This window comes from Lupinus angustifolius, unplaced genomic scaffold (assembly GCF_001865875.1).
Source record: "Lupinus angustifolius cultivar Tanjil unplaced genomic scaffold, LupAngTanjil_v1.0 Scaffold_230, whole genome shotgun sequence".
Taxonomy (NCBI): Eukaryota; Viridiplantae; Streptophyta; class Magnoliopsida; order Fabales; family Fabaceae; genus Lupinus; species Lupinus angustifolius.
In genome coordinates, this window is record NW_017727100.1 from 32,395 (window position 1) to 41,008 (window position 8,614).

Sequence of the window (8,614 nt, forward strand, 5' to 3'; positions counted from 1 at the left end):
GCTACTAATATCTTGGTAAGAGGTCAGAATCTCATCACCTTTTTTCAGGATGGACATTGATTTAGTTGCTTGCCTCATCTTAGTGACCTTGTGGAAAAAACTTGTGTTTCTGTCACCACTTATTTGCCAATTCATTCTGGACTTTTCCTTCCAGAAATCCTCCTCAATTGATAGAGCCTCCAACAACTGATTCTGAGCCTGGAGATCCTGATCCAATAGATCAGGCTCTGGACCAGAAGCATTAATACAGCTCTGAATTGTTTCCACCTTAGCTAGAGCATTCTTTACTCTAAGATGCACATTACCAAAAGTGTTAATATTCCAATCCTTTAGCTGAGTCTTCAGATTTTTCAGCTTTTGGAAAAGAATGAACATAGGACAACCAAGGACAGGATGTCTCCAAGACTCCTCCATCAACCTTCTGCAATCTGTGTGCCTAAGCCACATTTTGTGAAATCTGAATTGGGACGATATGAAGTTGTCAACAACCTCGGAGCAGAGCAACAGGGGATGGTGATCAGAGGCAACTCTAGGGAGGGTACAACAACTAATCCTTTGCCAATTAGAAATCCAAGAATCATTACATAAACATCTATCCAGTCTTTTCTCAGTTAGGGCCTCCCCTCTCCTCTTGTTGTCCAAGGGAAAGCAGCCCCCCTTGTTGGCAAGTGAGATAGTCTAGAGTTATCAGTGAAGTTTTGAAAGTCCTCACAAGTGACATTATTAGGCAGCCTTGCACTCCTACATTCATTTGACCCCAGAACAGCATTGAAGTCCCCAATGTAGCACCAAGAGCCCAGATGAGTAAGCATTAAAGACTGAATTTCCTCCCAGAGAAGTCTTCTTTGAAGATAGTGAGTGTGAGCATATATGGCACTTATGTAGAAGGTGTGGTTGTTCCATAAAATAGACAAGGGAGCACTGGGGAGAATTGGCTCTCTTCATTATCATCATTCATCACTTCATCATCTGCCCAGAGTCTGCCAACAATTCTTGTTTCCTTGGCAGCATTTTGATTGACCATTTCCTCACTAGTTTGGACTATGATGAGAGCACTGGGGAGAATTGGCTCTCTTCATTATCATCATTCATCACTTCATCATCTTCCCAGAGTCTGCCAACAATTCTTGTTTCCTTGGCAGCATTTTGATTGACCATTTCCTCACTAGTTTGGACTATGAAGTCTTCAGACTCCATTTGATCCTGTTGAGGAGTGTTTTCATCAACTGTGTTCTCCACCCTAGATGGAGTCTCCTCCTCAGAAAAACCTTGAGAGCCATTGGAGGGGGACAAGACCATCTTCTCCAAGTTATCCAAATTCCCAATCTCCCTGTTGTCAATCTCCAAGTTAATCACCAATTCCTTTTCCTTTACAGGGATCTTAGGTTGAACAGTTGTTGCAGGCTTCCTTGGAGGCTTTGAAACTTCCTCTTCTTGATCTTTATTGGCATTTTTCCTGCAATTGTATGTTAAGTGCCCAATGGTTTGACATCCTAGGCAGAAGTCAGGAAGGTTTTCATACTCCAGATAGACAAAAAAAGCAAATCCCTCCCTTTCGACTAGGATTTGTTTAGGCAGTTTTGATTTGAGATTAATGTCCACCAATATTTTTGCAAAGTGGCCAAATGCCCTACTGTTAGTAGCCTCATCCAAAGCTATTGGAGTGCCAATCCCCCCTGCTATTGAGAATATGATACAGGGGCTCCAGTATTCCTGAGGCAATCCTAGGATTTTCACCCAACATTGTGAGTGTGAGAGCTTCTGAATGCTAGGATTGAAGTCCGATGTCCATAAGAATAGCCTCAGGAAACCAGGGCGAAGGTTCCAGGTACCCGTGGCACATATAGATCTCATGTCTTCCACATTTGAAAATGAAAAATCATAGTACCCCTTACCAAGGGAAATCATGTTCCATTTACTTATCATGCTCCACATACCAGTGAGCTTAGCTTTAAGGTCCAAGAACTTCGTTGGAGTGTCTCCTTTGGAGAAGATGATCCTGCCATGGATGTGAGCTTTGCATCTTTTGAGCCCTGCCTGATACTCATCCTCTGGTATTTTCACAGCAATGGAGTCACCTTTGACACAAGGTTGTGGCAGTTGGGACAAAGATATGTCACAAGCATTTGTCACTACTTGTGCAAATGACTTTTTGGCAGGTGTAGGAGGAGTTTTGAGCTTCGAAGAAGCACCAAGATCGTTGAGGAAGGTCTAGGGAATGGGCATGGTGGCCATGAAATGAAAAGCAAGAGTTGAAGAGGGATTCCAAGAAGCTTGGAGAAGTTCCCAGATCTTTGGAGCTCAAGCCCTAGCAGAGCATTTTTTTGACCAATGTAGTTTTTCAGTGATACTACTATTGCATCTATGATGTATAGGTTATGAGCATGAAATTACTCTGTGAAATTTGAATAATTTTGAGTCCTTTTCATTTAGTGTCTTTGATATATGTTTTTTATCACAGACGTCTTTAGATAGACATAAACTCCTTTATTAAATGACATAATGATATTTTGCATATAGATTATCTCAAAATATTAGTCTTCTTTCCAAATTGGGTGCCAAACAGTATCTTCATATAACCTATCACATAGGATATCCTTTTAGTTTAAAAGTACACAATGACAAGAGTAGACATGATAAGAAAGAGAAACAAAAATAAGTTAAATTGAAAGTGTTTTTTGTAGACATACACAAAACAGAGCACATGATTCTGTATAATATATTGTAGAACTTGACAATATTTGCATATAGTATGCATTCTCTTCTTTCTATATCACCATCACCTTGTGTTTGTGTACTTGAGAGAAATAAATTTCATATGTAATAGAGAGATGGGTAATTCACAACATCAAAATTAACTAAGTAGCACACTTTGCTTCCTTCCCTATCAACTCAAATTTATTGAACTAATAAAGGTTATGTTAAGTATTAACAATATTAAAGCATGTTTTAATATTCCATATTGAATGGAAATATAGCAATTAGAGTTCCTCTACAACTATACATATTAATTATAGATAACTTATTAAAGAGTGGCTTAGACCCCTTGGCGAGACCAAAACTTGGGATTTTGTAGTTGTTTGGAAATATTTGGATCACCCAACCATGTACTCTTGCTCTTACACATTACCTATTCCTTTTTTTTTCTTTCTATTTTCATTAATTTGACAATCTTGTGTTTGATGATTTGTACATATTTGTATGTGTAGGTATATTTAGTGGTTGGGTTGTTGTAGTGGGAGTTGTAGCAAAGAAAACATTGAGCAGCATGTGATCAAGCCCAAATAAGAAGAAATGGATTATGATGATCAATCTCAATTGGCTCCCAATCTCATGACTGTTGTTGTTCTTTGTCCTTTGGTTTGAGCCAGTAAAGCTTGTAGCGTATTAAATATAATTATGTCAGATGCAACAAATTTTTATGTTGTTTTTTGTTTAAGATTTCATATGAATTAGTATTTCCATGAATCTCATGACTTTTCACCCCATATAATTATGCCAGGTGCAACAAATTGGATTGTAGAATGTATCCGAATTAAAAAAGAATAATTGGAAATGGTTGTAGAGTGGTCTCTTTATCTTCCTGTCAGGTTGTACTTAAAGCATTACTGCATATGATATCCAGAAAGATTAAGGATGGTTTTGTATGGATTGATGTGGTCTCAGTCCTCTTTGGCTATTGGAAGATTGTGTTTGGTTCCAAAGTGGTATATACTCTTTCATGTAGATGTACAACTTTGCTTATGACTATTTTGGATTATGGTTCCCCATTATGTATGTGGGATATCAGATTATCATGATGAACACTTATTTAGCTAGATAATTTATTGAGCCATGTTAATGGAATTAAGATTGTGTTGGACACATATAAACGTTCACCTGCACTTTATATGCAACAATAACTTAGGTTAAATTTTGCTCATAACGACAATCCAGTAAATGGTGGTAGGCAAGCATTTCTGGGCTTAGTAAACAAATTGGATTATTATTGTTCTCCAAAGGTTATAATTTTTGGGATTGAGAATTAGAGGAGGTTCATTGAGGTTAAAGTCTTGGGTAAGTGGAAAGTGACTAGTTTGACTTTTTTCTTTTAGTTTACCCTTGAACTGAAATCAATTTAATGCAAAAGTGGGACAATCTATTTTCTTCCTTTTTAATGTTTTTAATCATATACTTCCTCTCCATCATAATGGCATAACACTTCCTATTTGATACTAGAAAAGGTTTTGCATTTTTTAAATGCTAGTAGTGAAGGCTACTACTTAGGTCAAAACATTTCCTATTATTTGATTAACGGGAATATGTTTTTGCATTTGCAATCACTTGCCTTAGGTTCTCTAAGGCCCTTCCTTTTGTTGGTTTTGCATCATTGCTTATAGAGACAGTGACAAAACTGGACCACATCATAGAGGAAATTGAAGAACTGGGAAGGGTAGCATGTTTCAGTGACCGGAGGCATAGCTCTCCACTATGGGAATAAAAGTGCCTCAACTATGGGAAGAAGCCTTAGTATTAATATTTTTGTATTTTGATTTATTATTATGAGTTATGAATACTAAACATTCGGTAAATGTCTAAAACTTAATTTTGTTAATAGTATGACACTTTCATTGCTATTATTTCCTTTTATTTCATTTACAAATCAAATTAGCCACGAGCGAAGTCGTAGCAAAACAAAATAAATCGTGGTTATGTTAATGTTACCACACTTCGGTCAAGCGTGGCTACAATGTAAAACGACCGTGGCTAATATTTTGCAACGCCCTTGTTTGCTACTCCAGCGTGAACCGTGACTAAGGGACTTTGCCATGGTGGTTGAGCTCTTTTACCACGGTTTCGACCGTGGCTAACAGGATATTTTGTTGTAGTGGGAGCCATTGGAATTTGATCCAAACAATTCACACACAAAAGGTTAACATTTCAGTGTTGTGCTCTATATATTTGTAGGGATGGCAAGTAAAACTCGGATACATGATAAAATTCGTATAAGAATGAGTATGGGCAAGATTACAAATGGATACTCATGAGTCTGGAAAAAAAATTCAAACTATGGGCAATATATATAGGCGAGCACATGTATAGTGGTACTCATTCACGTGTGTACACTGTTGAAGTAATGTTATTTTCATTTTATTTTTAAAGGAACTAACATACAAAATGTCAAAGAAGTAATCCTTCAAGAAAGATTTAATTTTTTTATTTTTAAAGGAACTAAAATATACTCATCGCTACGAGTTCACGGATACATGCTAAAACTAACATAAATTGAGCAAATGGATGCCTATATAATTACAGATAAATTTCGTGTGTGTAGAATGTGTAGTGGGTTGTAACCATCCCTATTTGTTTCCACCATCCTCCTTCAAAAATTTAGGTATGACATTTTAAAATAACCGTCGAAAATTAAAAGAAACACACAATTCATATCTTTTAATATTTTAACCTTGTCATACTATTTTAAATCAATCCTTCAATATTTTTTGGAAACTAAATACATAATTATATTTTAGTTTCAATATTACCATTATTTATTATTTATTTTTTCATCTCCTATTTTTCATTTCTTTTTTACTGTACTTTCCATTTTTCATTCATGACATTCTTTTAGTCAAATTGTATTCATCCTTTACATTACTTATTGTTTTCTTCAAGTGTATGTATAACATTAAACATAAAACATTTTGGGACAAATTATTAATTTGAAAGACATATTTAGTTCTATATTTTACGATTTAAACATTATTTTTATTTCAAAATTTACTCTATCTATAATAATATTATTAAAAAAATAAGCATTTTCATTTCTTCTAGAAATTATAAGTTAACAATTATTTTAAAATAGATGGATTAATAATTTATCAATACATCTTATTGCTTTATAAGTGTTGTTTTCTACAAATAAAAATAATCATTTTTTTTCAAAAAATTAGATATTTATTTTTGTATTATATTATTGAATAGTCATAATATCGATAATCATAAACATAAATAACAATATAATTAAAATAAAACTCAATTATTTATCTTTATCTTAACATTACATTATCTTCTATTATTTGTCCTTTAGAATTTTTAGTAATCCCTCCCAACAAGTATCGCTCCCATGAAGCGAACTTTTAATGTTTGACCCAGTACGACAAAATTCAATATATTGAACATGGCATGCAAAAGTAACATTATATTTGCATTATTTTTTTGTGTGAATTATAAGTATCACCCACCTACCAAAGATAATCCTTCTCCTTATATACCATCATATTTTAAATATAAATCTTATGAACAATTTCCTTAATGTCTACCTACACCTTCCTCAAATATTATTTAATTCTATAAATTCTTAATAAAAGGTATATAATTAAATAAAGCATTTAATTAATTTATATAAAGCATAAAGCATTTTAATTGTATAATTTATATCTTGAAATATAAAATATTTTTATATTTTTATCGTTAATATTTTGGAGGATTATAATAATATTAATTAGTGAAGTATAAAATCAACTAGGAAAGTAAATAAATGCACATGAATTTATTAATAAACTATAAAATAAATTATAATAAATCATTTAGGGAAATAAAGAAATTATAATAATATTGATCAGTAAGGTATAAAATCAATTTGGGAAAAAATCAATTGTGGAAATAATTTAAAGGGTATATAATTTATTAAGTAAATAAATTTATTTATGGGGTGGGTAGTCAATTATGCTTAAATGCATGCACATGAATTGGGATAAATTCATGTACTTCATAATCCATTTATTTCTTTAAAATTAAGGAATAATATATAAAAAACTCTAAACTATATGTCTTTTGGCAATAATTATCTTGAAATAATTTTTTTCCTAATTATCCATTCAACTTTAATAATTTTTTAAATTGTTCTTTGAATAAAGATAAGTCTAAATTAATGGCAATAGTATATATATCAATATTACTACATTTATAACTTTTAACTCTAAAATTTATTTATCATTTTCTTAAATAGTTTTGTATTTTGATAGTGGTTTCCTTGAGATATCAATGCTTACTAGCATGCACTATTGCATTGTCGATTGGAGTCATTTCCTTGTTGATATATTCACAATTTTACAATATTTATATATTGACCAATTTCATCAACTTATAAAATTTAAGAGTTAATTATGAAGAAAAAATAGTTCATGATGATTATTTGTAAAATCCGTTAAGTTCAGAGGGACTTTATGCACTTATCTCTTAAAATTATGAAACAACTATTTAACTTTTTGTCATATTTTTATTCCAATATTGTGTATTATATCCATAATAATCAATATTATAGTATAATTATTAAAGAAGTAACTAATATTGTCTTTAACTTGGAAATGACAATTAAATTGAAACAACTTGCTTTTAAAAACTACACTTATAGGAAAGACTCAAATAATGGTTAGGAAATAAATTAGAAAATGTGTTAATTCATGTATCAAATATACCATTATTTTAGTCTTTTATGCATTATTAGATACATTAATTTATCCTAATTCATGCTTATGCATTTAACCATTAATCCATTATCGATTCATTAAGTACAATATTTTCTTTATTATTATTACTAATTTTTTGCTAGGAATTGTCTACTCATACTTTTTTTATAATTAATTTAATATTTCAAATTACCAATGTCTAATTTCCCCTTTGTCCTTTTAATTTCTATTAAGGAGAAAATAAAAAACTAAAATCCATACCAAAAATTACTTCCCAATTTTTTTCGTTTGTATAGTGATATAGTGTAGATATATAATAGATAAGGAAAAGTGCTTAAAATCCTTTAAAACTATGTAGTTTGAAAATAGTCATCCTCAACTATTTTTCCCCCTTAATTAATCAATGATGAAATTAGTGCATGTATAAATACATTGTTAAATTACTAATATGACAATAAGAAAATCTATGTAATTAAACTTACTATAATAGCAATGCAACAATGCAGCTTAGCTAGCTTTGATATCTGAAGGAAACTGCCATCAAAATATAAATTTGATTGGGAAAATGATAAATAAATTTCTAAGTTAAAAATTGTTAATATGAAAATATTGATATATATATATATAATAAAATAAAAATATATTAAGAAATTGCATGAGTTACAATTTTCTATTGNTAGCTAGCTTTGATATCTGAAGGAAACTGCCATCAAAATATAAATTTGATTGAGAAAATGATAAATAAATTTCTAAGTTAAAAATTGTTAATATAAAAATATTGATATATATATATATAATAAAATAAAANACTAATTAATATTCTTGATGATTATCCTAAACAAAACGGGTGGTGAATGTAATTTAGTTAAATTCTAAGGAGTGTTAATGTAATATACTCTAATAAAAAATAGTAAACATACATTGACTCTTATATTATTGGAATTTGACTACTTAATATAATCATATTTTATGGATTTGTTATCATCATTTTAATACTTATTGATCATGATAAATGAGGCTAGACAACCAGAGATTAAACAAAAAATTGGAATTTTATATAAAAATAATGAATAATATTGTCGATAATTTAGAAATGATGTATTTTATATTAATTTTTCATTTTTAAGAAACATTAATACATTTGAACTTATCTTATTACCCAAATA